The sequence below is a fragment of the Equus przewalskii genome, chromosome 12 (genome assembly GCF_037783145.1).
Source record: "Equus przewalskii isolate Varuska chromosome 12, EquPr2, whole genome shotgun sequence".
NCBI lineage: Eukaryota > Metazoa > Chordata > Mammalia > Perissodactyla > Equidae > Equus > Equus przewalskii.
In genome coordinates this window covers 6,631,797-6,659,386 of record NC_091842.1, presented here as the reverse complement: position 1 = coordinate 6,659,386, position 27,590 = coordinate 6,631,797, and the positions used below count along the sequence as shown (strand labels likewise).

General features: G+C 45.7%; 1 long non-coding RNA gene and 1 other non-coding gene across 2 annotated transcripts; both read right to left on the bottom strand.

Annotated features, from left to right (window-relative positions):
• Window positions 1-15,326: 15,326 nt before the first annotated feature.
• On the bottom strand, window positions 15,327-15,398 carry TRNAW-CCA (transfer RNA tryptophan (anticodon CCA)). The gene has a single exon. It is a non-coding gene; the product is annotated as a tRNA-Trp (tRNA).
• A 1,265-nt stretch (window positions 15,399-16,663) lies between these two features.
• LOC139074836 (uncharacterized) lies at window positions 16,664-27,575 on the bottom strand. The gene is made up of 2 exons (XR_011524686.1): window positions 27,203-27,575; window positions 16,664-17,123 (listed from the first exon to the last, which is right to left on the bottom strand). It is a non-coding gene; the product is annotated as an uncharacterized lncRNA (long non-coding RNA).
• Between the last annotated feature and the right edge of the window lie 15 nt (window positions 27,576-27,590).

The following is a 27,590-nucleotide window of genomic DNA, read 5'->3' as shown; positions in this document are numbered from 1 at the left end:
ACTTGGTTCATCCCTGCTATTCGTAAACACAAGGTAGTTGATAGACGGGGCTCTCAGACAGCCGATTCCTCACTCGCTCTTTAAGACTGAGAATATACAGGCCAGGATTCCCTTGCACGTTCGAACTCGAACCCCTTGAACTGGCCCCCAAGCACAGACAGGCCAAAAACTCTGGTAGGGCAAAGCACATAAGGGCAATGAGTAAGACATGGACTCCGTTTTTTCCTTTCTACCCCAAAAGTTCAACACCTTAACGCTCTCGGTGGAGTGACAAGACGTACGGCCAAAACCAGGGGGAGGGACCCAAGCTCTCCGCACGTGGGACCACTTGCCCTCAGCCCCCGGACTCCCACTCCCAGAATCCCCCGCTGCGCCACGCCCCCTTCACGCTGCCGGACTCCACTTCCCAGAGGGCTTAGCGGCAACCCCGCTTCCGGGACGCCGTCCGCTCAGAAAGTCACAAAGCTGGCTCGAGACCCCCCCCTGGGGTAGCGCGCGCAGAGCCCAGGTGTGGGGCCGGGGCTCAGGCAGGGCCCAGCCCGTCCCCCGCCGAGGCCGGAAGCTGAGGGCCCGGCCCGGGCTGCGGCGCGAGGCGTTAGAGCCGTGCAGGGACGGGCGGGTCGCGGAGACCCGCGCTCAGGCCCGCTTTCTCTTACCCGCGACTCGCTGCGGACCTGGCTCCGGCCACAGAGCTGGATCCCGCCGGGCTGCGCTCTGGGAGGGGCGGGAGAGACAGAGCCGCCTCGCGGACCCACGGAGCCGCGGGGAGACAAAAGGCTCAGGCTCCGTCTGGAGTCGCATCTGCGCACTTGGAGGCGACCGCGCCCGGTCGGGGATCCCGCTCGAAGGACTGCACTTCCCAGAGGGCTCGGGGACTCGGTGCCTGTCCTCGGGGGCGTCTGCAGAGCGAGGGGGCAGAACGGCGGCTCTCTCCTGTCAGCCTTAAAATGGAGATAATTCCCCACCTGATTGATAGGGCTCCAAAAGCTCCAAATGATTTTAGTGTCTGATGATTATTTGGGGGTGGGGGGATGAGGACCTGATACACAGTCTTTTCCCTGGTATCTCTCATTCTTTCTTAGAATAAAGCCCCAAATCTGTAAACTGAGTTGCTACTGCTGATTTTGTTGAAGGCATTCTGGCTGATAAATAAAGAGCACGGGCAGGGCTGATTGAAGAGACGTAGAAGAAGAAACATGGTTAAGAATGAGTTCACGAGGAAGAGTAAGATGTGAAAAAGAAGTAGGGAGGTTGGCTCTGAAGTGGAGAATTGTGCGGACCTGGAGTTTAGGTCCAGGAAGGGCCGCTCGCCCTGAGCCAAACATAAACCAAGACAAAAGAGGCTTTTTTACTCAGTGTCAGAGACTCTGGGCTGTAGCTCCAGTTCTTCATGGGAATCGGGGAAAGACCAATTGTATCACAAGTGTCGTTCTAGTCCAAATTACCATAGTCGCCTGAATCGTGTCTCGACATCTAATCTTGCCTTTCCTCGAGCCTTGCTGTTCAAGGCAGCCAGGATGGACATTTAAAGATTCATCTGTTTATGTCACTCTTCTCAGAACCCTTCAGTGGCCGCCCTCTGCCCTGGAGTAAGGCGTAAACCCCTTAACACAGTTTATAAAACCCTGCAATCTGGCTCTGCCAGTCCTGAATTACCTGCTGCTATCTTCCTGTTGTTCTCTGTCCTCGGGTCACGTGGGCTTTTTAGTATCTCCCACATCCCAAATTCTTTGCTGTCCCTTAATCTACACATTTCCTCTGTTTAGAACATCTCCCTCTGGTCATCCTTCAGATGTCAGTTCAAATGGCTCTTCTTCAGTGAAGACTTCCCTGACCTCCTTCCCCTTAATTCAAATTAATTCTCTCACAGAACCCTTTTATTTCTGTATGTTAGCACCTACAAACATAGGTTCTTTACCCGCCACACAAGAGGGGCCAAATACAAACTGGAACTCCAGGCTTATGGCAAGGAGAGGGTTTTTATTTCAGATGACATCAGCCAGGAGACAAGAGTGAGCCCTCATATTTGTCTCGTTTCCTCTCTCCTCCCCAAAAGAGGGGAGGCGAGGGGTTTTAAAGGTTTGTGAGGAATGTGGCTGCTTGTAGAGAGTGGGGGGAGTCAGTGGCCTGGCTGGTCGGAGCTTTCCCACCTGCCTGTGTTCCACCTTGGGATGCTGCTTGCAGGAAGAAGGAGGAGATGATAAGGAACCCAGGTGGGCGACCTTGGCTGTTTGTCTTCACGGCAGATAGGGAATTCTGGGAGCCAGGGAATAAGCAGGGAAAGAGTGATTTGGTTTTAACCCCATGTATGCTGGGTTTAATGTAGGGGAACTGATATCAGGGCTGGCATCACATAGACTTGCCACAATTTGTAACTATACATTAATTTGTGCTGCTATTTAATGGACATCTTCCCCACTTGACTGTAAGTTCCATGAGATCAAAGACCATGCATGTTTTGTGCAGCACTGTGCCAAGTGCTAAGCAAAGAGCCTGACAAAGTTGAGTGTCGGGAAGCTGCCATTCCACACTTACTATTCTCAACGTCAGCTAGGTCCTAGCATCATTTAGCAGTCCTTTATTTGTCCATGGTTATCTCATTTTCTCTGTGGTTGTCCTTTTTTCTGACTCCAGAGCCTTTCCAGATACTGCTCTCCTCAGCTCTCTACCTCGTCACCAAACCCCTCTTTCTTAGTCAATGAATTCACCACCATCTATTTCACAGAAAAATGAGAGATTTTCAGATGGGAATATATCCAGCTTCTGTGAAGGTTAATTTTGTGTGTTTACTTGACTGGGCTAAGGGATGTGCAGATAGTTGGTAAAACATTTCTGGGTGTGTCCGTTACAGTGTTTCTGGAAGACATTAGCATTTGAATCGGTAGAGTGGTAAAGATTGCCCTCGCCAATGCTGGTGGGCATCATCCCATCCATTGAGGGCCTGAATAGACTAAAAGGGTGGAGGAAGGGTATATTTACTCTTTCTGCTTGAGCTAAGACATCTGTCTTCTGCCCACGGACATTGGCACTCTTATCTCGGGGCGTCTGACTTGGACCAGGACTCACACCATTGACTCCCCTTGTTCTCATGCCTTCAGGCTTGGACTAGAACTATGCTACTGGCTTCCCTGGGCCTCCAGCTTGGAGGTGGCAGGTCATGGGACTTCTCAGCTCCACAATTGCATGAGCCAATCCCTCATAGTAAATCTGTTTTTATCTATCTATAATATCCTATTGGTTCTATTTCTCTGGAGAACCCTGACAATACAACTTCCCTGTACTCAATTCTGAAGGCATAGTATGGAAGGAAGCACAGATTACTTCAAGGTTGTCCCTCCATAGGTGTATGTTAACTATGCACCCATGGTAGTTACATTATTGTTCAAAATTGTTGCTGCCCCTACTTGCAGGAGGATCATACTTGCCTGCCCAGTAGAACTCAGGCTTGGACCTGTGACTTGCAATAATCTCCTCTTTGAAAAAGATGTGCATTTTTGTCCTGTTTAAGAGTCAGCTTCTCATCTAGCATTTCCTTTCCCTCTGCCGTGAGACTTAGAATATCTCATATAAGACTATTCCATCAGCCTGTATTCTGGAGTGAAGACATGGATATGTAGAATGAGTGAGAAAGACACCTTGGTTGTTATCTCTGAGATTTTTCAGGTTGTTCAATTCTATAGCATAACTTAGCCCATCCTGATGGAGTCAGCATCAAGATGCTTTCGGAGCACTTATAGGGTAATATTTTTCTTTTTCTTTTTTTTAAATTTAATTTTATTTATTTATTTATTTTTGAGGAAGATTAGCCCCAAGCTAACATCTGCCACCAATCCTCCTCTTTTTTGCTAAGGAAGACTGGCCCTGAGCTAACATCCGTGCCCATCTTCCTCTACTTTATATGTGGTACACCCACCACAGCGTGGCTTGCCAAGCAGTGCCATGTCTGCACCCGGGACCCAAACTGGCAAACCCCGGGCCACCGAAGAGGGTAATACTTTTCAAATGCATGTATGTTTATTTTATTTTGTTTTGTTTTAAATAATTCATTTTTCCCAACAACAGTATCAACATCTTCCCCAACAAAAACACAGCAGCCAACTTTAGGTCCTATAAGTTAAAGTTAAAACTGTAGAATATAAATACCAGCTGAAGTGCAAAATTCTAACAAGTATGATTAAATTAACAAGACATCTTTCTGTTGTGTGCTGTGCAGATACCCACAATACTACTACTGTCCATACAAGACTCACAAAGCTAGTCAAGAGACTACGATTATGACACTTCTCAGCTTGAATCTGAACACCACAGGCAAGGAACACACAATTTACCAGCTACTCAGAAATGATTCAGGAGTGATTGTATTATCGTGAAAAGAAGACTATACTGTGAATCCTTCTGTTTTCACTGATTTTAATAGGTGCAATATTTTTATATTTTCGTATCTGAAATCCAGAAGTACCTTATAATTGTTGTTGAACAGGTGCTAGTGGTGAGTAGTCATGCTCGTGCCAATACACAGGCACATAGGATAGGTTTCAACAGCTTGGAAGAAAATCCTGGAACCATCGTAAACCAATTTGTACTGGCCCTATTGTATCAATAATGAAATGTCAAGGTCATCTTGCAGGGGCAACGACCAAGAACTGCAAAACATGCAGCTGGAATGTGCTCAGAAGATGGAAACCTTGCCCTCAGATGACCTCAAGCCACAGGGAACCAAAAGTTCCCTGACGGAACTCAGTGTGAGAAGAAAGTGGTGAGGGGAACCTAATAAGAAGCGAAGGGTCCCTTGACTTGTAGCACACTGGACTTATAAGAGTGTTACACTCCCACCCTCCAATCAGATTCCAACAAGCTAGTGTTATGCATAATTACTCCTACTCCCAACTCCTTAAAAGTCTGTCCCAGCTTCAGCTCAGGGAGACAGATTTGAGCCTTGCCTCCTATCTCCTTGCTGGTTGACGTTGCAATAAAGCTCTTTCTTCTCTCAAAAGCCAGTGCCATTGTATTGGCTTCTATGCACATCAAGCAACAAGCTCTTGCTCAGTAACAATCTCAGACACAATAGTGGAGCATACTTAAGAATTGCTGTGGTACTAATACTCTTGGCGGCAAGGAAAACAATACTGGGTGGAAAAACATAGGCACAGACAATACTGAATGGAAAAATTATTCAGAAGAATAGGATTCTGGGGGCTGGCCTGGTGGTTAAGTTCACACACTCTTCTTCAGCTGCCCAGGGTTCACGGGTTCAGATCCTGGGCATAGACCTACACACCACTCATCAAGCCATGCTGTGGCAGCATCCCATACACAAAATGGAAGAAGGTTGGCACAGATATTAGCTCAGGGTCAATCTTCCTCACCACAAAAAGAATAGGATTCTGAACACGAAAAGTTTAGCAATGCCTTAACCATTTTATTTTCCTTTCTACATGAGTACGAGAGTCATATCTCATTTTAAAATGTATGATTAAAAGTAGGTCTAAATAAGTCTAAAAGGGATCTATTAATAATGTGAAATAAAAGGTCAAAACAATAAGAAAGTATGTCATAATTCAGTTGGCAGTGTTTTTTCTTTATTGGTGACACAGAAAACAATGGTGCATCTTGTCACTCCACAGTGCCTTAGAATCTACAGAATGCTTCATGTTGTTTATACTTATTTGGGGAACTGTAAAATGAAAAATTCTAAAATAAATCCTCTCTAATACCTCTTCTTGTTCTGTAGTTCTGTGCTTTTCTGTGTTGAAGCCTGGATCTCAGAGCTGATGAAGGACAGTGTCCAGGGCCTCAGGTCCACTTTTTAAGGGCCATGATTCCACTTTGCTGCCCAAGGTAAGGAAATAATTTTGAACCTTCAGATCCAAGCTGACTAAACTAAGACCATACTATGCATACAGAATAAATAAGGTAAGTACCTGAAAAACAGACTTAGAGGCAACAAGAGCCTAGAGCACAGGAAAGAATGTTCTGGAGCATCTTAGTGATTCTCTCCTTTTCCTCTCCAGCTAGGGTTATGGGACTACGTTTTTCTCTCTTTCCCCAGGAGTTTCATTCATAAGGCAAACACCATGCTGCTCTGGGAAGGAGTTTGTTTGCCTCAATCCTTGAAATGTCCAGAATTCGTTCCAATTAACCCAGTGAGGGGTCTTAAGGGATCCTGAAGTCCTAAGCCAGGGAACCTGACGAAATTACAGGAGTGCAAGTGGGAACTCTCCTGAGCTCAGATTGCTCCAGGTATAGAGCTCCTTTAAGATTTCCAGAGGAACCAGCAAGTAAGCAGGACTATTTTCAAAGCTATTTATATAGATAATCAGAAAGCATAAAGTAGGTATCTTAGGGGAAGACCAGGTGAATTGGATCTTTTAATGTTTCAGGAACAGATGGGCCCTATGACTTCTAGCCCCAAACCATTTCCAATTCAGTCCCACTGTCTGGACTCCCAAGACCCTTCTATGCCTCCTATTGTGACCAGAAACCAGGCAAGGAAAGGGTTACTGAGAATCTGATCCGTAATTAACATGGTCTGTCAAATGTTTTCCAGACAAGGAGAAAAATAAATGAGCAGTTTTTCAGAGGTTGATGTGCCCCTTTTTGCAGACATTGCCATCCTACAATGAAACTTACACAATTGCTGCAAGACTCCTACAAATTACTCCAGCTCTAAGTGACCAAAAGTTACCATGGACCCATTATGTAATGACATGTTCCTTGAATTCAGTATGTAATGGCATGTTCCATTGAACTTGCTATGTCATGGTACCCTGACTTTGTAATGTAATGGTGCCTTGAACTCATTATGTAATGGTCTGTACCTGTGCCCTGATTGAGCCCAGTTGTTACACAGTTGTAACATATCCTGTGCACTCTGATGTACAAAGTCTCCACCAGCACTAAGCTCGGAGAGACACTGTTTGGGGAGCTATCCCCAGTGTTCTCCATTGCTTGAGCAAGCAATAAACCTTTTTCTCCACCCACTTCATCCTTGGTAGTGTTTTTAGCTCCACGCTCACCAAGAGGCGAACCCAGTGAGTTTGGTTACACTATGAGCTGCAGAGGATCCATCAATGTAAAAGCAATGCCTTCAGATGTGTTCCCCTATTCTCCAAGGAGCTCATCCAGGAGGATACACGCTAGTAAGGATGTAAGGGGCAGAGGACACTTCAATGATAACCTCCCCCTCATCTCCACAAAGAGGTTCTGTAAAAATCATTAGCAGTTCTGCTTTATCTGATTCTCTGCATCAGCTTCTCTCCAAATGGAAAAGTGACCCTGTGCTCTTTTATTTCCTCTCCCTGAATGTTTTGCATCTATTAAACCAAAGCAAGGAAGCACAAACTCAAAGATGGAAGGTCCAAAGTCGGAAAGGGCAGGTGAGCTGATCAATGGGAGCGTCTTCACACCCGGCACAGAAATTCTTCTTTCCTAACAAATTCCACTGTTCAACTTGTTTCAAACTCCAGAATGAGTAACTGCATACGTTAAAAAGTGCATTTATATCCAGAGGGGAGTGTTTGCATATATGTTTTAGTTAATAAATAAAAAAGTATCCTGACCTCTGAGAGTCACTCAATAAATCACAACTATTATTTACATTTATCATCATTATCCTTAACTTTTCCACATATCCTTTATTAGGGAACAGTTTGTTCTGCTACACTATTGCTGCTATGAGTCTTTCTTTCACGACAAAACAGACTCCTGAGTCTTTTTTATTCATATTTTCTCAATTACTATTAAAAAGTTAATTTTAAATTTCTCAGTACTTGAGGTTTTATTTTTTGTGTATATAAGTTGACTCAGTATTAATTATAAATTTTATTGCCTTATAATCACAAAATTGACCTATAAATTTTCCTTCTTTCCATTTATTTGCATTTTTATCAGGCCAAGTAAGTTATAATTTTAAAATAAGTTTTCAAGGTAAACTTGACTGTTAATATTTAAGGTGTAGCATCACTTATGTTTTTAAAATAAGTTTTAGTGTTCACATATTCTAGATTCGTACTTATTTTTTGTCGTTTTGCTCATAAAAATGAATAAAATCTTATTATATTTCTATTGAATCATTTTAAAATACGAGTCTACCATGTCAAGACTCATGAAAGAAAGCCAAACAAATATTCAGGGGAAAAATAATATCATTTAAATATTTTCATTATTAGAAAAGAAAGTGAAAAGATAAACTGTTTGAATATTTCAGATTTCAGGAAAACAAAACAAAAATGTTAAAGAATCTAGGAGAAAGAAAACAATGCAAATATAATCAATTCAAAAGTAAACTTAAGAGCAAATAAAAATATTCAAAATAAATTAGATAAATTTTGGAAACTTTTAAAAAGCAAATAGTAAGTGAAAGTATATATGAGAAATCATGAAATATGTGGAAAAATTAAAATATCACTGACAACACCAAATTCAGTGATAATCAATAAATTAGAAGTTAAAAATGAAATGGTAAAAATGACGTAATGAGAAATAGAGAATCAAGGTTTGAGCTGGACTTCCGTCCTGGAGAGGTCTGGTCTATGTCTCGTTCACCCTGTTTACGCTCCAGCCCCTCAGTGGTCCGAGTGAAAAGCCTGCCTGCACTGTTCACCAGGTCTCATCCTCCATGGTGAGCCCTGGACTCTGATTTTTGTCCCTCCAGCCCTGAGAAGTTGCTGAAAGCTCTTTTCAGTGTCTCAGCCTCTTAGCTACCACTTTAGGTTTTGTAATTAGCAATCCTCTTAAAGAGAAATGTGGCCCCAAATGTTGAGCTCAACCTCCTTTGGCTCCTCTAGATCTTGTCTCTGCAAATTTTCATTGCCTGGGTAGCTCTCTGATGGCTTCAACCATCTGTTTTATTTTATTTAGCTTGCACTCCATGGGAGGGTTGGTCCAAACCTCTGGTCAACCATAAATAGAACTCAATTTAATCATCTTTGAAGATAAACAGATCTTTCAGGGCCCACTCTTTATATAAAATGCTTGCTTTGGTGCGTTCTCTTTGACTCATCTTGTTTATCTGAGCACTATTTATATAGTGAGGGAATTCTTCTCTTAAAGTGAGTGGAGGTCATGGTATTTGTTTGCATTCACTGTAGAGTCTTTTAGCTTCCCGAGCAGGTTGGGAATGATGCATGGCCTTGAGTAGTTGTTGGTGAAGGATTCTTTCTCCCCTGCCTGTCAACCTCTAATTTTGTTGAAGCTCCAAACCCATGCATCAGCTTCGCTGAGTGAAGGACATATACTGTGCTCTGAAGGCTGAGTTTGAGCCTGTGCTGCTTCTCCTCGGTGAGGTGATTTTTGTCAGCAGTTCCCCCATTCACTCTTTTTGTTTAGTGTGTTCAAACTTTCTTCCAGTTGATTGTTTCTTTCCTCCAACTGGATCCCAACCAAGGCAATGATTTCTGTGACATTATTTACCACACCTCTTCTGCCTTCTTAGCGAAGTGCTAGTAATCTTTCAGAGATAATGGTTAAGTGCTTTGTCGCTAAGCCAGATTCCAGGATTCAAATCCCAATTCCAAAGCCCACGCGCATGTGCCATTGAAAGAGTGATTTAACCTGAGTTACAGTTTTGTTATGTGCAAAATAGGCATAATAATTGTACCTACCTCATGGGTTATTGTGAAGACTAAATGAGAGAAGAAGAGCTTAATAAATATTGGCTATTAGTAGTTGTTACTATCTTGAGGGAGTAAGTGCTTCCCTTTTTTCCTCCCGGTGTACAAACCCCTTAACGTCTTTTTCAGCATATTGGGGAATGTCAGCCACTGCTTTAGAATTTCCTCCTGAGAAGGATACATTATCCTGTGCATTTTCGCTAGCAAAAAAAATCCTGTATAACCTAAATCTTATCGTGAAGAAACAATCAGATAAACCCCAATTGAGGATCATTCTAAAAAACGGTGGGCCTATATTCTTCAAAACCATCAATGTAGTAAAAAACAATGGCAGGCTGAGAAATATACCAGGTTAAAGGAAACTAAAGAGACATGAAAACTAAATGCAATGCATAATCCTGGATTGGATGCTGAATTAGGGAAAAAATCTGTATAAGACATTATTCGGCCAATTTTTAAAATCTAAGTATGTTGTATATATTAGATATCGCTGTCGTATTAATGTTACATTTCCAAGATTTGATCATTGTGCTGTGATTATATAAGAGAATGCCTCTGTTCTTTAGCATAATATATGCTAAAATTTATCATGATACATGCTAAAATGTCTAGGGCTTAAGTGTCATGAGGTCTGCAACTTACTCTCAAATGATTCACAACAATGACAATAATACAAATAATATGTATATATGTTTGCATATAAATATATGTATATGTGTGTGTATGTGTGTGAATTTATATACCTACAAAGCAAATACAACAAAATGTTAAAAACTAGTAAGTCTAGATGGGGAGAATATGGGAATTCATTTACTATCACAATTTTTCTCTAGGCTTGAATTACAGCTTTATTTTATTTATTTATTTTTTTGGTGAGGAAGATTGGCCCAGAGCTAACATCTGTTGCCAATCTTCCTTTTTTTGCTTGAGGAAGAGTGTTCCTGAGCTAACATCTGTGCCGATCTTCCTCTATTTTGTATATGGGACACTGCCACAGTATGGCCTGATGGGCGATGCCAATGTCTGCGCCCGGGATCCGAACCAGCAAACCCCAGGCCGCTGAAGCAAAGCAATGTGAACTTAATCGCTAAGCCACCAGGCCAGCCCCTGAATTACAATTTTAAAAATTAAAAAGTTAGAAATTCTGGCTCCAGTATATCCCTATAATTATAGAGTAAAATAAAGCTTCTACACTCAGGCTCATCAAGAATTTCTGTTGATTTATATGAATGGATCATCTTTCTTATTTCTTTGCATGCTTCACAACATTTTGCTGAAAATGAATTTTTTTTAATAGTAGAATGTGGTAACCCTGAAAATCTGATTCATCCCCCATTCAGGGTTTTTCTGTTGCTTGCTGTAGGCTGCAGCTGATTGTTTAGTGTCTTTTCTAAACTATTTTTGTAAAGTCTGTATTCTTTGTCCTGGGTGGTCTCTGAAGTCTCTGTTCCTTTAGCATGCATTCAGCTAGGGTTTTGACAGAGATTTCTTGAATGTCAGGAGGCAAAAAGAGAGAGAGGGAGAGGAACTCTCATTCTTTGCAGGTTAGCTCTATGCTTGGGTCTTCATTCAATACTCAGCCAGGCCATTTATAACCCTGCCTCCACTTCCTTCCCTTCGCTTCACTTGCACTGAGCCTGGAAATCAGCCAAAGGCTAAATTCTAGGGCCTTCTCAGGACTTTTGTGAGCATGTATCTAAAGTAGCAACTAGAGCAGCCAAACAGAGACAGAAAGTAGAAGCGTGGTTGCCAGGGGCTAGGGCAGAGGGGAATGGGGAGTTCGTTTCAGTTTTGCAAAATGCAAAGAGTTGTGTGGATGGATGGTAGTGGTGGTTGCACGACAATATGAATGTACTTAATGCCACTGAACCGTACACCTAAAAATGGTCCCAGTGGAAAACTTTATGTTGCGTGTATTTCATCACAACTAAAATATTATTGATGTTGATTACTGAGGTTTTGGACACCCCCTTAAATTTTGCTCCCAAGGCTCATCCTAGTGGGTTGGCATCCTCACTCAGTCCCATCTCAACTGGAAGAACAGGAGACTCTGGGCCAGAACCCTGAATCCCACCCCTAGTTTCATTTCTTGTCCATCAGTTGCCGGACAGTTCCAGAGGATCCAGGAGCCCCTTACATAGCTAAAGAGGATCAAGGACCCGTGTCTCAGTCCCAGAAACCAACGATTTCTGCATCTCGGTTCTGCAGAGGCAAGAACTGAGGGTCAGGTGGCCCGTGGCCCTGATGTAGGAAGCAGCAGTGTGTCCCAAATTGTGCCCCACTGGGTTGGAGAAAATGCTGCAGATGCTCCACCTGTGCAGAGCTGAAACTAGCAGAGCCTAAAGGACACCTTGGAACCTGCTCTCAGCCTGACGATTCCGAGGCTAGTGGGTAACCAAGGGCCCAGGAAACCAGTTGATCGCTCCTAGAAGCCCTTGCAACCATGGGCAATTTCACATTCTTCTTGGCTAGAGTTGAGTTGCTTTCCTTCCTCTCTAAGTCGTGGGAATGGTGAAGTAGCTTCAACGCCTTCTCAGTCCCTACAATGTGCAGTGATTTTGGCTCAAAGCAGAAGAGGAAAAAGAACTGGATTTCACTAGGGGGAGGAGCGACAGCCAGCACAGTTTATGGACTCCCCGATAAGGCCCATCTGCCTCTTTCCAGGGGTTTTAATGAAAGAAGCTTCTACATGCTTCACACCAGAAATTCTTTTCTTGGGGGTAAAAAAAAAAAAAAGTTGTGTGACTTAATTGTTTTGGAAATTTCCATTTTTCAAATGATCTAATACCCGAATGACTAATGAGGAATCTTTCAGATTTTCTGGAAAAGAAACCAATTCAAACAAAGGTGAAATCAACGTGCCACACCCAGAAATGTGGAATGAATGGACCATATTCAATGTAAGCCAAGAACCCTGGGAAGGCAACACCCGTTGCAGTTCCTGGCTATCCGGCTGTACAGGATTTTGCAATGGGGAGTGTACTGGGCTCTCCACTGGGGTCGCCAGTTGGCAACCTTTTTCTTTCTCTCTTGAGTTTCTTTCCTCCCTCCTTGTCTCCCTCCCTCCTTCCTTTCATAAAGCTGTTTTGAAAATACACATTAAATGTATAGGTAATACCTGTCAGTATAGTACTACTGGGGAAATTGTTGTACAAAAAAATTTTTTATAAGGAAGCAATGTTTCAGGATATACAGATATAGAAAAATACCAGGGAAGTTGCACATCCCACAACAGCCTTGATTTCTCTGAGATGTTTGATTACGGGTAATTTTAACTTTTCTCCTCCAAATTTCCTGTATTTAAAAAAATCATATTTTACTTTTAAGAGGAAAAGAAAGTAGCAATCATCCTCTTTTTAAAATAGAGAGAGGGGCCAGCCAGTGACATAGTGGTTAAGTTCGGGCACTCTGCTTCGGTGGCCTGGGCTTCGCCTGTTCGGATCCTGGGCGTGGACCTGCCCACCACCTGTCAAGCCATGCTGTGGCAGCATCCTATGTAGAAAAACTAGAATAACTTACAAGTAGGATATACAACTATGTACTGGGGCTTTGGGGAGAAAAAAAAAAGAGGAAGGTTGGCAACAGATGTTAGCTCAGGGCCAATCTTCCTTACTCACACACACACTAAAATAAAATAAAATAAAATAGAGAAAAACCAAAGTCATCTTCATAGGTGCGACTCTAGTACACTCTTGTGTGAAGGGCTGGAAGGAAGAGAAGCCCTATCCAGACATCAGCGTCTCCTCAGGCTTCCCTATGTGTTGTGCCCGTCAGGTGTCAAATATCTTCAGGTACATTCTGAGACTGGTGCCTCCCTGAAAGCTGGGTCTCGTTTGTTCTCTGACCTGTCGCCAGCAACTAAAACAGTGCTTGGACATCCTAGAATATGGTGTGTGTGTCTGTGTCTGTGTCTGTGTATGTGAGACTTGTTACAATTATGGAAATGTTTGGGAAACAAATTAGGAAAACTGCTCTTAGGGTCACTCTAAAGAGAAGAAAACCTTCAGAAGCGAAAGCCACTGCACAGAGAGCCCATTCCCACAGCAGCGCCCACGTTTCTCTTTACAGAAGACCCGCAACGCTCAGAGCCCCAGCTAAATTCCAGGCATCTGAACGTAGGGATGGGAGGGAGGGAGGGAGGGTCAAGCATGACCGTCCCTGGGCAGATGACATGGGGAGTCAGTCCTGCAGGTCATTCTCAGGAATGTGAAGGTAGAGAGAGGACAGGTTGTGTCCCCAGGCCACTTTGTGTCCCCTGAATAGGACAGGGCTCCAGCTAGAACCCAGGCTGCTCCCAAACACCCACTCCTGGGAAGACAAACGACTCCAAGCGTTTGCTTCCATTGGCTCCTCTCCCATTTCCCCCATGGGTAGAAAGTCCCCCAGGCGCCTGCTGGTCCTTAGGACGCTCCCTTGCCAAAGGGAACTCTCCCCGTCCCACCTCACATTCCTTCTGAGTAAAGCTCAATGGCAGCTGGAACCAGAAGTCCTGGAAAAAGGGCGGGACCAGCTCAGAGCGTAGCCAGAGCCTCAAAAGCCCCAGGGAGAGCTGGTTGTTTGCAGTTGCTAAAGGCAAGTATTCCCTGAGCCCCCATCCACAAGTCTGCTCTAAGTTTTTCTCTACTTTTCCCACCTTTTCACCTTGCTTTTGTACATCCTTCTGATGAAAGGACAAGGAGCCTAGAAGGAATCCCAAACTGTCTGGACACATGGATAGTAAATACCGAACTTTGCAACTGAGAAATTAGCATACGTTAAATATATGAAAAGGGTTGGTGTCTGTGACTTCCTGGCACAGTGTTAGCACATCTGACTTTGGACCCGAAGGTTGGGTGTTCAAATTACTTGGACCTCAAAGCAAGTGCTATGCTGTCAATTTGAAGATTTCATCAATTGTGCCTTTTAAAAACCATACCTAGAAGAGCCTTTTTATTATTTCCTTAAGCTCAGCAAAGGACAGGTTTTAAACTGAATGGGGAGTGGGGCTCACGCAGTGAAAGCTTAATCCTGACAAAGCCACAAAGATCTCCATTTGTGCAAACTTGGGTTTTTCCTTGTTCTCAGGTTACAACAACTGGTTTGTATCTGGAACTTGATTGTTTCATAGTCCTATTGGAGGGACGCAATTAGATGAATCCTAAGTAAAAAGGAGGTAAATGTCAGGATAATTTTCCACTCTCAGAGAGTTCAAGGACCGCACCCTCAACATAAATTGTTCATCAGCTTCACAGTATTTTCCCTTTAACCACAGTGTTCAGGGGCTTTTGACAAAGGAAGCTCAAAGTATGAAAAATGTGTGTGTGTGTATTTGTGTGTGTGTGAGGGGTGGGAGGAGGAGAAGAGAATTGGGAAACTGACTTCTTCATCAAGGTGACACAAATATCCACCCAGGGACACCATGCCATATCCATTTTGGGACCCAATAAAACCACTTTCACACCAGGGTAAATTCATTAACAAAGTCTCCTCATGCCCTGTTTTAATGTCATATCTGAAGCACAGCCCTGATAAGGAAACGAACAGAACAACCTAAATTTCAGCTCGTGTGGGTTTTTCTTCCCTTCTGGGTCATCCTTACCCTCCAGCTTAGGTGCCTGTCCAACGCTGAGTTGTTCACAAGAACTCCCTTTGGAGTAAAGAAAAGGTAAGAGAGAGTCCGACGTTGGGAGGTGCCAGACAAAATTTACCTCGGTTGCTAAAGAGAAGTCACAACCTTGACCCCGACGTGATTTGAACACGCAACCTTCTGATCTGGAGTCAGACGCGCTACCGTTGCGCCACGAGGCCTTGGGAGCTGCCCTCTTTTTTGTCCTTTAGAAGGACAAGTTCAGGGGTTGTCAGGAGCAATTTCCAGTATTTGTTTCTTACACAGCCCTTATTTTGGCTTGGGGTTGACCATGAGCTCTTGGTCCGTTTTATAACCGGGCTGTGCAACCCGAGATGTAAATATCAATGAAGCAGGCGACAAGCTGAGGGTTCAGGCAATACTTGCCCCGGGGGAAACCCACCTCCCTACGGAGGCTCTTAGGAGATTTGGGAAGAGACTGTGGAAAACGCGAAAGGCAGCTCACAAGGAAACCTGGAGTGGGGTCGTCAGGGATCTGGGTTCTCTTCTCCTCAGCCCTTCTGCACGCGGAGCACCACGAGGATTTGCACGTGGGTCACACCGTCGGAGGAAACTAGTCCTCTTTATTAAAAAGGGCACTTAGAAAATTTTCTTGTTTTTGTTTTTTCTGTTTTAAAAAATAGCACTCATTTTAGAAACCTCATTGGATACAAAACAAACAAAGACAATACAACGGCAACAAAAAAACTACAATAAGGAGTGTTGAGAGCCTGCCAGACATGGGGCTCTGTACATCTTGCCACCTGACGTGATCTTTCAGGTTAAAGAAGGGGGTTGGGGAGGGGAGATTAATGATTGGGGTTGGGAGGTTGAGTGTGACGGCGGATAACAGAATTTCAGTCCTGGAAATTGTAAATTGGATAATAGGATTCAGCGCTCTGTTCACTGCGCTGAGTAGAATGGGGAGGAGCTGGCATCAGGGAGATTCTGGGCGCGGGAGTCATGGGGCGGCCAGCGGTCCCTGACTGGGGCACCATAAAGACCTCCTGGGTGAAGTACCGAGGCTTATCTCTCCATATCCTTCCTAGCGTAACCGGAAACCTTCCATCTCCGAGTTTTAGGACACTCAGAACAGAGCGATGACTTTGAATTGGGAACAAAGAATAGTCTAATTTCCTCATTTGTGTGTCACAGCCCCACACTGACAGACTAGCCCTGCGGGGAACGCTTTAGACTGAAGCCTGGAAGGTCTTAGGTTCTATGCTGGCCTTGGGCACTGGCATTGCTTTTTATTCCCCACATACAGGCCTCCTGCAAGACATTTAGGAGGTCCCACCTCATTTATACAGGAGCACCCACGGCAAAGCTTCCACCGGAGATGCTGCGGTGAATTTGCTGTAGCGACTGAAGAGCCGGTCTTCACCCTCCCCGGCGTTTCGCAGAGCTCAGACGGCGCCACTAAAAGTTGCAACACGAAGAAATGTAGTTTTTTGTTGTTTCAATAATGTATTTTATTTTTCGACTATAGCAAGTGATACTAGCTTCCCTTTCTATTGGAGATACAGACTTATGGGATGTAAAGAATCTATAGATATATCTCCTAGTGGAATATATAAATACGTATTCTTTTTAATGAGAGTCGATTTTAAAATAACAGTACAGTGAGCGCTTCCCGGATGCAGACTTGGACATCATTTCCGTGCCTGAAACGAGGAATTCTCCCAACGCTCGAACCGAGGTGTGGGGCGTGGAGAGAGCTGAAGGGAACGGCCCCGCTATCTATCCCGCCAGGAAGACCCCTCACACAGATGCCCTCGCAGGGTGGGCTCAGCCGCTGGCGGCCTGCGTCCGGATTGAGGTCCGCGGCTCCTCCCACGTGGACCACTCTTGGCTGGCGCAGATGGTTCGCGGGTCTCGGTCGCAGAGACGCGCTTTCCTTTTGTTCCCTGTCTCACGTTAGAAGGGGAAAAAAAGTAAATGTGTTGAAACAAGAAACTTCCTGTCACCAATCACAAAGGAAGACTGCTACACTTGATGTCTCAAAAACCGCATTTTTAGTGAAACAAAATTACAGTACTTCCCTCTGGAGAGGCCGGACTCGACCAATCGCGAAGCAGCTCCGCGCCAGCACCTGTGCGGCGCTTCTGGAAGGTTGGTTAGGATGAAAATGAAGAAGCCTGAATATCGCTCAGATTTAAAACCTACACCCTGACCCAAAATGTCGTTGAAGCAGAGACCTCCAGATCCGTAGCCCAACCTTCCTCTGCCCCCAAGAGCTCAGACTTGACCTTGACGCCCCAGTGGCCGGCAGCAGACTTCCTTGCCTTTTCCTGATTTTAGGGAGACAGCATCCAGTCTTTCACCAGAATGTATGATGTGGACTATAGGTTTCTTATAGCTCACACGAAAAACTACATATTTTCCCTCAGGTTGGCAGTGCCTACTGGTCCTGAAGATTTTAGGATCATTTTTTTAGGAATTTTCTGGGAACTTATTACATGTTTACTTTAAAAAACAAGACGTGATTCCTCCAGGGCGTTCTGCCTGATGGTCTGCATAGGGCCATGAGCGAGGGGAAATGGGAACCAGCTGGGCCTCAGTGGGGCTCCATGAGCCGCCCACTGAAGGAGATTCTGATCATTGAGATGAAGCTTGTTCTTCTAATATAGGAAAAGACAAGAACATCTGCTTTCACCCCTCACATGCCCAGTCACTGCTTAACAGTCACCCATCACTGACCCCACTCAACCACAATCACTGACCCTTGAAAATCCCCAAATCACAGATCACGTTGATCCCTACTCCCCAACCAATGAGACACCCAAGCCAGAGCCCTGTAACTCAACCTCCCATCCTCCATTAACCTCTTGACAAACACCTCAGTCACTCTCCCACACAGACCTGAAGGTCCCCCAACCTTCAGACCCTGACTTCCTGTTTCTTTCACTGGTCCGGATCCAGGTCTCTCGAATCTCCCTAGCCCTCGCAGGTCCTGCACCTCACTGCTCCTTCCTCCTTTCCTCAGGACTCTCAATCTGCTTTGAGCCTTTACTGGACTCAGTGATGCACCAGAGGTGAGGAGTGTTGAACAGGTAGCAGTCAGACAATGCTCTCTCCACCCTCACCCTCTGAACATACCCTGACCACACACACATAGCTCATGGTGACCACACATCCTTGGACACAAGCAAACGCGGACAACACACATACTCACAGATTCCAAATGACCAGAAGCCTTATGACTACACGCAAAACCTGATATCACAAGATGTGAAATATCCCAGCGACACATATACACACATCCTGACTATCCATACTCAGCCCAGAACCCCATACATCCCACAATGACCACACACCCTGTGATCACACGCAAATGCTCTCCACAAATGCTCTGACACACAAAGAGGAACCTGGCTGTGCACGTGTGGGCTGTGACCATGGGGCATTTCACTCTTCAGCTTCCCCCTGGAGGTCCAGGCCTGGGAGGGGAGAGGCATGTAGCACAGGTACAAAACGAAGGGTGCTCTTGGATGGCAACTGCATAATGAACGTGAGAGCTCTGCAGAGCTGGTTCCTACCGTGAAATGTAAAACCAGAGAGATGGGTAGCCAAAAGAATCTGAGTGGTGCATAAGATATATCTGATACAAACTCATCAGCAAAAATGAAAATGAAAAATAAATGTATATTTTAATAGGATCTGAGTAGAATACATCAGGATTTAATGCGACTCCTAATAATTAATTATGGAGAATTCTCACTGGAACAATTGTCATGATTGCTGTTGAAATTCCTGTTTAAGTGTTTCTCTATATAAAAATGAAGTAAAAAAAATTCTTTGATTTATAACATTTCAGGGCAAAAGAATTTCAGGTTCTGATTGTATCCAGCAGCTTTTGTCAGACTGACCCACCAAAGTCAGCTATAAAGCTCAACAAAGCACACAAAACTGTTTGAAGACACTGGGAGAAGCCAGCGCAGACACGACTCGAGGAGCTACCATCCCTGAAAAAAGGGAGTTACGATGATGTGGATGCCAAGCTCACACAGGCTTCCCTCTGGGGCATTTTCAAATTTTCAGGGTGGGAGAAGAGAGTCCAAACAGAAAGAAGAGGCTTTCTGGGATGAAGAGAAAGAGGCTGGCATTTGGTGCTAGGAAAATTGCTGGATGACGGAGGTGTTAACTAATCTTATTGTGGTAATCATTTCACAATATATACGTGTATCAAATCACCATGTTATACACCTTAAACTTACACAGTTTATACGTCAATTATATATCAATAAAGCTGGAAAAAAATTGCAGGAACTTCTGCCTCCAGGTAGGGTTATTAAGTAAAAGCATGACAACAACTAGAGAAAAAGGATACCTTAAAAAAATTGTTATGCTTTAAAACACCAAAGCCTGTGGAAGCAAAGAGGATCGGATGCACTAAGATTCCAGAAAGTGAAGAGCCCTTATTAGGTGAGGTGAGATCGCCAGACATTTCCACATCCGGGGGAATTTGCTGAATCTGGACACTGGTAATTAGATTTGTCATAATGGGGTAAATTCAAGGATTTAGAGGCTGATCAAGGGAAAAGACATGACCACAAGGTGGCAACAGCACACACTGAAATTTATTTGGGCAGTGATTTGAACGGTTGCAAGAGAAGGGACAATCCCTCACAGCAGGAAACCCTCCAGTGACAGCCGTGTATAGTCATAACGTCACTATGTAGTTGAGATATCACTACAAATCTATCAGAATCGCTAAAAAGAAAGTGACAACTCCAAATGCTGGCAGGGCTGCAGAAAACTGGATCACTCATAGATTGCTAAGAGGAATGTAAAATGGGACAGCCACTCTGGAAAACAGTTTGATAGTTTCTTCAAAGAAAAAAAAAAGAACTAAAACACGTAACTATCATACAACCCAGCAATTTTATTCCAGAGAAGTGAAAACCTATGTTCACACAAAAACCTGTATACAATTGTTTATGGCCGTTTTATTCATAATAGCCCAAACCTGGAAACAACTCAGCTATCCTTCAGTGGGTGGTTAAATAAACTATGGTACAACCATACCACAGAATACTACTCAGCAATGGGGAAAAAATGAACTGTTGATACAATGCAACAACTTGGAATAATCTCTAGAGAATTACGCCGAATGGAAAAAAAAAAGCCAATCTCAAGTTGGTTACATACTGTATTATTCCCTTTATATAACATTCTTGAAATAATAAATATAATAAAAATTATAGCAATGAAGAACAGATTGGTGGACGGTGGCAGGAGGATAATGGGTATGGCGACCAGAAGTCAACATGAGGGATCCTTGTGATTATGAAATGTTCTGTATCTCAACATTATCAGTGCCAATATCCTGGTTGTGATACAGTGTCATAATTTTTCAAGATGTAACCATAGGGGAAAAATGGGTAAAGGATATATGGCACCTCTCTGTATTATTTCTTACAAGTGTATATGAATCTACTATTATACAAAGGTTAAAAGCTTAATTAAAAAATCAAATGACCACCAGAAACAGGTTATTGGGATAGTCCAGAGGAGAAAGAACATTGATTAACACTATTCGGGTCGTAGTATAAATGAAAGAAATGTGGTTTGGCGTAATATATTGGAGGAACAATGCACACGATTTACAATGGGTTGTTAACGAGGAAGGGAGATAAATGGTGAAGAAATCCCTCCAGAGTTTGGAGTGAAGTAACCAGGTGAACAGTAGCACACTTTATTTAGATGGAAAAGCTTGGGACACAAGTAGAATGAGGAGAAAGAGCGAGATTTTAATGTTGGATTATTTTTTAATTTAAAACTCACATAGGGGAATATTTGCTGGCAAAAACTGTGAAGGAGCTTTACAAAAGGTAGGACTAAACGGAACTCAGAAAGGAGAGCGTTCTAAGGAACAAAGATGAGCATTTACCTGGACTACTGCTAGAATATCCAGCAGGATGGTAAGTAGACAGTGTCCAGTGGATTTTCACCATGGACGTCACGGGTGGCCATGTCAAGAGCGATTTTTTTGTAGCGATTTGGTGGGAGAAGTGAAAGTGTAGTGGAATAAAGAGTGAATGTTGGGTGAGAATTCTGAGTGAGTGTTGATTGCCACTTTTAGAAGTTTAACTGTGAAGGAACCCAGAAAAACAGGGGTCTTGAAGAGGGCAATGTGGCCTTAACAGAATGTTTAAGATAAGAGTTAGTTAGCATACTAAAGAAATGATTCAGTGAAAACATAGAATTTGAAGAGGCTGGAAAGAAAGATGTAACCAACAGAGCAAATCCCTTTAAAAGTGAGACTGGATACAATATAGATCTTTTATTTCGGGTTTAGCTTTTCTACCAAGAGGATGGAGATATTTTCTAATATAATGCAGCAAAGAAGGGTACAGCGCAGGGCACATAATTTTAGTGGGTGGTGTGGGAAGATGATTCAGCTCTCACCTAATGGGATCTATTTCTCAGTGAGTTGTTAGGCAAGATCATCAAGTTAAGAGAAGGGGGCGTAGAGGCTAGAAGAACATGGAAGAGACTGGTTATAGATGCTGGGGTTTCAGGGAAAATAATGTTTATCAGTTAATCGAAATAATGTTAATCAAACATGAACTTATTGATTTCTAGTGACTGTGTGCTCATAACTGCCCAGACGAGTCAGGTTTCTGTCCTTCCCACGTGCCCCAAAACTTTGGCTTGCACAAGTGCTCAAGCAATAAGGTGCAGAACATCCCCTGAACAGCTCATGCAGAGAAACACTTCCTGTTAGTCCCCGGATCATGCTGTCTGCTCACGCCTACTGATACAAGCAAACCCCTTTCCTGCTTGATTTTGAGGTGCTTGCAGATCCCAAGGTCAGAGTGTTTCCCTGTTGCAATAGTCTTTTCCAGTAAACTCTTCCCTTACTAGGTCCAGATTTCCTTTTGACGCTGGACAATGTTGATTGCCCATTTAGCCTGTAGGTAATTTTGAATTCGTGGTGATACCCAATAGCCCAAAATGAGTCATCTAAGAAGCGACAGCCCTGGGAACAACCCTCCCTGATTTTCCTTCATTTTCCTGGTTAGGCAGACTCTCCAGTGAACAAGCTCCCCGACCGACATTTTGGGTGGGTCGGTTATTCTGGGTCACCCTTGGAGGTAAAAATTTCAAACCCCTCCAGTACATCAGTGGAGATCATCTCTTTTAAAAATATTCCTCCTCTTAAAATGGGGGTATTTGTACACGTAGCACGGCAGGACAGGGGACCCTCTCTTTTATAGATATGAATTTTCATCAATTTCCCACATAGCTGTTTAGTGCCAACTTCGTCAACAGTCTGCAGATAAGCTTTGAAAGGTCATTGTCAGGAACAATCCTGAGACGTTCCACCATGCAAAGCACAGAGCTTTGAAGTACAAACACAGTTCTCACCTCGTGGTTAAGTTTCCCATCATGGTCGCTCGGTTCTGAAAAATGCATTAACAGTGCTCAGGTGAGAACGCACGTGCAGCTGATGCTGTCACGGGAAATACAAGTATCTCCGGAATAATCTGCTCTCCCCTCCCCCTTCATTAACTGACACTTTGGCATTTGTACACATAAAATGATAGCTTGATTTTAAAGTCCCCTCAGCCCTTCCCTCCACCCAAGAGAGGCGCCATCGCGGCCCTCCCCTCCGGCCTCTCTCTGTGGCATCCCAGACTCAGGGTGTCCGCATGCTGGGTCGGGAGGCGCCGGAGACCCCCGCGCGTGTCCCGGGGAGGGCGTGGAGGAGGCGAGAAGAAGGAGGGGACGCAGGTGCCACCGGCCGCTCCTGCCCGCGTAACTGCGTGCGGGTGTGAGGCCCTGCGGACAGTGGTCCTGCGGCTCCCCAGGCCCTGCCCTCCAGTTGACAGGGCCGGCATCCCCGGGAGCCCGAACGCTTGTGGTCTTGCCGCCCGCCCCGCGGTTCCCCTCTCCCAGCTGCGACCTTAGATCAGACCCTCGGACGGGACTTGGCACCTTCTGAGTGCAACCAAATTAGCGCAGTGAAACTTACAAGGATTCCCTGGTGAACTAAGCTTGTGACTAAGGGCCCCCGCCGGATCCCCGCCCTGCAGAGGGCCGGACACTTCGGGTCCGGAAGACCCGGTCCCGGTGCCACAGGTGCGGGCTCAGATCCCGCCGATGCAGGTCTTGGCCGGAGGGTGGGAGTTACAGACACTAGCGCAACTGCTGGTCTCTCCTGCCTCGAACGGCGGCCCATCTCAGGCTCAGTTATACGCGCAGACACCGTCCGTGGTCATTATAAGCATCATAAGGAAAAATTGAAATTAACTTTGAAGGGAGGGTTCAGGGGCGCGTGAAGCCCTCGACGTAAAAAGGAAGTCGGCCTGGAGGGCTCACTCCGCAGGGGTCCTGTCTCAGGAAGAGGAGGCCTTACTCTCCAGCCCTCCCTGTTCCCAGATGTGGAGGGAGCCGGGGAGGCGGGTGGAGAGCTTTTCCACCCAGCGGTGCGCGGGGACCTGCTCCAGGGAGGCTGGGGGGTGGAGAGGAGAGTGGAGGGCAAGTCAGCTGCCCCCTCCGCCTGGAGGAGGGTGTTACTGCCCCCACAGCGGTGACCAGCACATCAGGACGACTATCGAGGAGCTCTCCCCCCACTTTCCGCGTCAACTGCCGCTCTCATCCCAGACGCCGGCGCCCCTAGTCTGGGTGTGGTGGCGGCCCCTCCCACGGCGCAGCCGCTCGCCTACCCCCATCCCGAGGCGCGAGGCGGGGAGGGGAGGAGACTGCCACTCAAGGGCCGAAGCTGCGGGTGTGGACTAAGTTCCACCTTGAGCGCACCGGCTCGGGAGCGATGTCGCCTCCGCGCCTGGCTGGTCTTGAAACCCTGACGGGCGCACACGAGAGGGGGAAATGAAGATGAAGGCCAGTGCGCCGGCGGGCGGGGGTGGGACCGCGAGGCCCCTCCAGGCCGAACAGGGCGCACCGCCGCCCGCCGCGCGCGGGGACCCGGAGCAGGAGCCGGGTGAGGACTGGAAAGACGGTCAACTCCGGCGGAGGTTGCGAGCGGTCCTGACATGCAAATCGGCCGGCACAACTTGGGACACCTGCAAAGAAGTCATGGAACCTTCTAGCAGTTGTCCGTCTAGCAGGAAATACGCAGCTTTCTCCGATGAAGAGGATGATTGGAGGTCTGGGGGCCCAAAAGAGCTCAACTTATTCTCAGACTTTAAATGGGTGAGAAGCCCAGCTCGCTACAGATCTGTGCGGGGGAGTGAAGGCAAGGCCGGGTTCAGGCGCGGGATGCCGACGCTCATCAGCCTCCAGAAACCGTGCTGGTTTAGACACAGGACAGTGGCCATGGGAGTCGGATAGCTGAGGGGGCGGCTGAGGAAGGCGTTCAGAAGATGGATGATGCAGGACCATTGGCGGAGAGAGACAGGAGTGGGCAGCGGAGTCAGAGGGCCGGGCGCTCTGGACATGGCGGGCGCTCAGTGGCTCTCCCCAGCTACAGCACAAGCGCAGCCAGGGGATCGGGCGGAATCCGCCAGAAAGAAGACCAGTTGAGGTTGACTCTGGCCTGGCCAAGTGAAGAGATGTGAGGTGTCCCCTGTCGCTGTCCTTTGTTCACTGACTCAGTGAGTACAGGCTACCGCCAGGGACTTTCCCTTCTTGCCCCATGTCCCAACTCCACGGGGTTGGGGGGGGGGTCACAGTGCCAGATGGGGTCTTTGGCTGGGGAGGGGTACCTGTCAATGGGCAACGCAGGTAGGGTTGAAACTTCCCTGGAGCAGAAAGGTACAAGTCTGCTTGATCTTGATTTTCAGCAGGAATGAACGCAGAGCCTGGTGATCCTTCTGATTTGGGGATTTCAAGCAGGAGGTGTCATAAAAATTACCACGGGATAACTGGCCTAATCAGCACTTTTTGATCCTGGACCACAACTCTCCCTATCCTTGTGAGGCGGGGTTCACCAAGCCTTGGATGATTCACCCAATAGCAATAGGGAGCTTGAATCCGGAGCAGGGAAGGCCAAGCCCCTCGGTTAATGTCGGAACAGACACCCGGAGTCCAGCTACCCTGGCCTTCAGTGCAGCCCTGTCTAATGCCAGGACAGCATCCCTAGTTTTTTCAAAACGAAGTCAAATTTGCAGTCAGCAAAAGTCGTGGTACCAGAGCATCTCACTGGTGATAAGCAACGTGGAAAACAGGACTGTCCTCAACTTCCAGGGAATCCTTGAGCTTTCCTCAGTCAGAGACAGTCAACCCGAGTGGAAAGACCCATAAGTACAGGTGGACGGAAAGGCAGTCCCAGAGTAAGTCTCATTCTGAAATGTCTCTCAACCATGACCACTGTGCCTGAAATACCAACTCAATTTCGGTCCTGAAAAGTTTCAATAGGTCTTTATAAGCTGTGCAGGGGAAAGGTCCTCGTGCCCCCTCATTACGCAGGAGAGAATGAGACCCTTCCATCCCTTCCTAGGGATGAGATTGGGGTGGAGGCAGGGGTCCACATCCATCCCGACCTGGTGGAGGGAGATGCAGCTGTAGCCATTAAATGGATGTCTCATGGTTAGCAGGTTGTATTTGATACCCTGTAGGAAGCTTCTGAGCCAGGATGGAAGGTTGTCAAGGAGGTTGATTGTGGGTTCCCAGAACATCCCTATTCTGATAGTTTTCTGTGGATGATTTACTGTGCCCTAGGTGCGTAGGTCACTACTGAAGATGAAATCTCAGGCCTTTGTTCCCAAATTCTCTTGTTGATTTTAATCCCTTAATTCAAATGCAGAAATTCTGAAAGCCAGAATCTCTTGTAAATTTAGAGCTGCTGATATAGCCTCAGGCGTCTCTCCATCAAAGGACTTTCTTCAACTACCCCATCCCTCAGCTGCAGGTTTCAAACTGTAGAGTGTCCGAGAAAACTCGGCCAGTCTGGGGCGAACCCAGTCCCTGACTTTTCCTAACAGAAAACATGTCTGAGTGGAAACCATTTGGGAATCACTGGTGTGACTGAGGCAGACATTGTACTTGGGGATGGCCAAGTCAAAGGAATGCTAAGCAGATTATTCTGGTATTTTAGAGTTCATAGTTCAAACACTGGAGTGGAAAGATTAGGACCAAGACCTAGGGAGGAGGGTTTTGACCCATCTCTCTACATGCAGGGTGTTATAATTAGTCATCTATATAATCTGAGTCATGCCCAGTCTCCCAGCTGTTTCCCATTGGGATGCTCAGCACAATATCACACACAGGAGTCTTATGATCAAGTGATTTCCTCCCTCATCACCAAGGAGTGAAGAAATATGAACCGACTCCGAGAACGGTACTGTGAATTAAGAAATGCGACATTGCCTTTGCATTTGGAGGGGAAGAAGTTGGATGTATCTTGCATAGATCTATTATGGTGAGGGACTTGCCAAAAGAAAAAGGTAAACGTTTTGGTTAACACTTTTAAATTGACTTGACCTCTTGCCTACCCACACAGAGCTCTTGATGGAAAGCCCTTGGAGAACAGAGGGTTTGGAGATCTTGGGTAAAGCCTGGTTTGCAATTTTCATTACTTTGCTAACTATCCTCCGCTCCACGGGGGCTGTGTTCACTTATTTCGGTGATAGCTACCTAGTAATTTTCAAGAGCAAAACCCACATCATTCCATACCATCTCAGGAAGTAGAGTCGACCTCTGAATTTTAGTGCCTCATTTTCTGCATTCTTAGATTTCCTTCTTAGCGTTATTCCTAAATCAACTCACCCCAACATCAGGGGCCATAGGCACGAAAGGCATTGTTCAAGGATGGGGGCCTCCCTATCAATCTTTATTTTTTGACACAGCACACTCGCTGAAATTTCCTCCCCTGATACTTTTCGTAACCAAACACCACCTCAAGTTTCACTAAATATAACTGCCTGTTGCCAAAATAAACGTTAAATACAAAGACTAGAAACATTTACAAACCAGAAAGAAAAGCTCCTTGATTAAGGTCGACAAATGACGAACGGGGAGAAATACACACTTAGGAACCAATTGAGAAATTAAGAAGGGCTTGTTGAGGCTGGCTTACCGTCACCAAGGAAACTGCTCAGGGGGCGGGGCTTCTGAGGGTCGTGGCTCGGGGGCCCGCCCACCACCAGTCCTTACGGGGCCTTCGTGCTGGGTTTTTAGTGGTTCCTGTTGCTGACTGCGCCCTGCCGGCGGGTTGGGGGATAGGAGGGAGGTCACTGTGTTTGGTGGCCTGTCCGATCCCAGCTGGTGGTGTGATCCTGGACCAGGTCACGATCTCTAAGCTCCAATAAATTCCGCAGTAAGCCGTGAGACGTCTCCTGACTCGACAGTGGGCTGAGAGTAGGTGGGATGGAGGAGGGGAAGGACCCTCAGGATGACATCCCCGAAGGAGTCAGGTGGGCTTAGGGACTAGCGCCACCTCCCATTGTGATGCACTAGGAAGATCT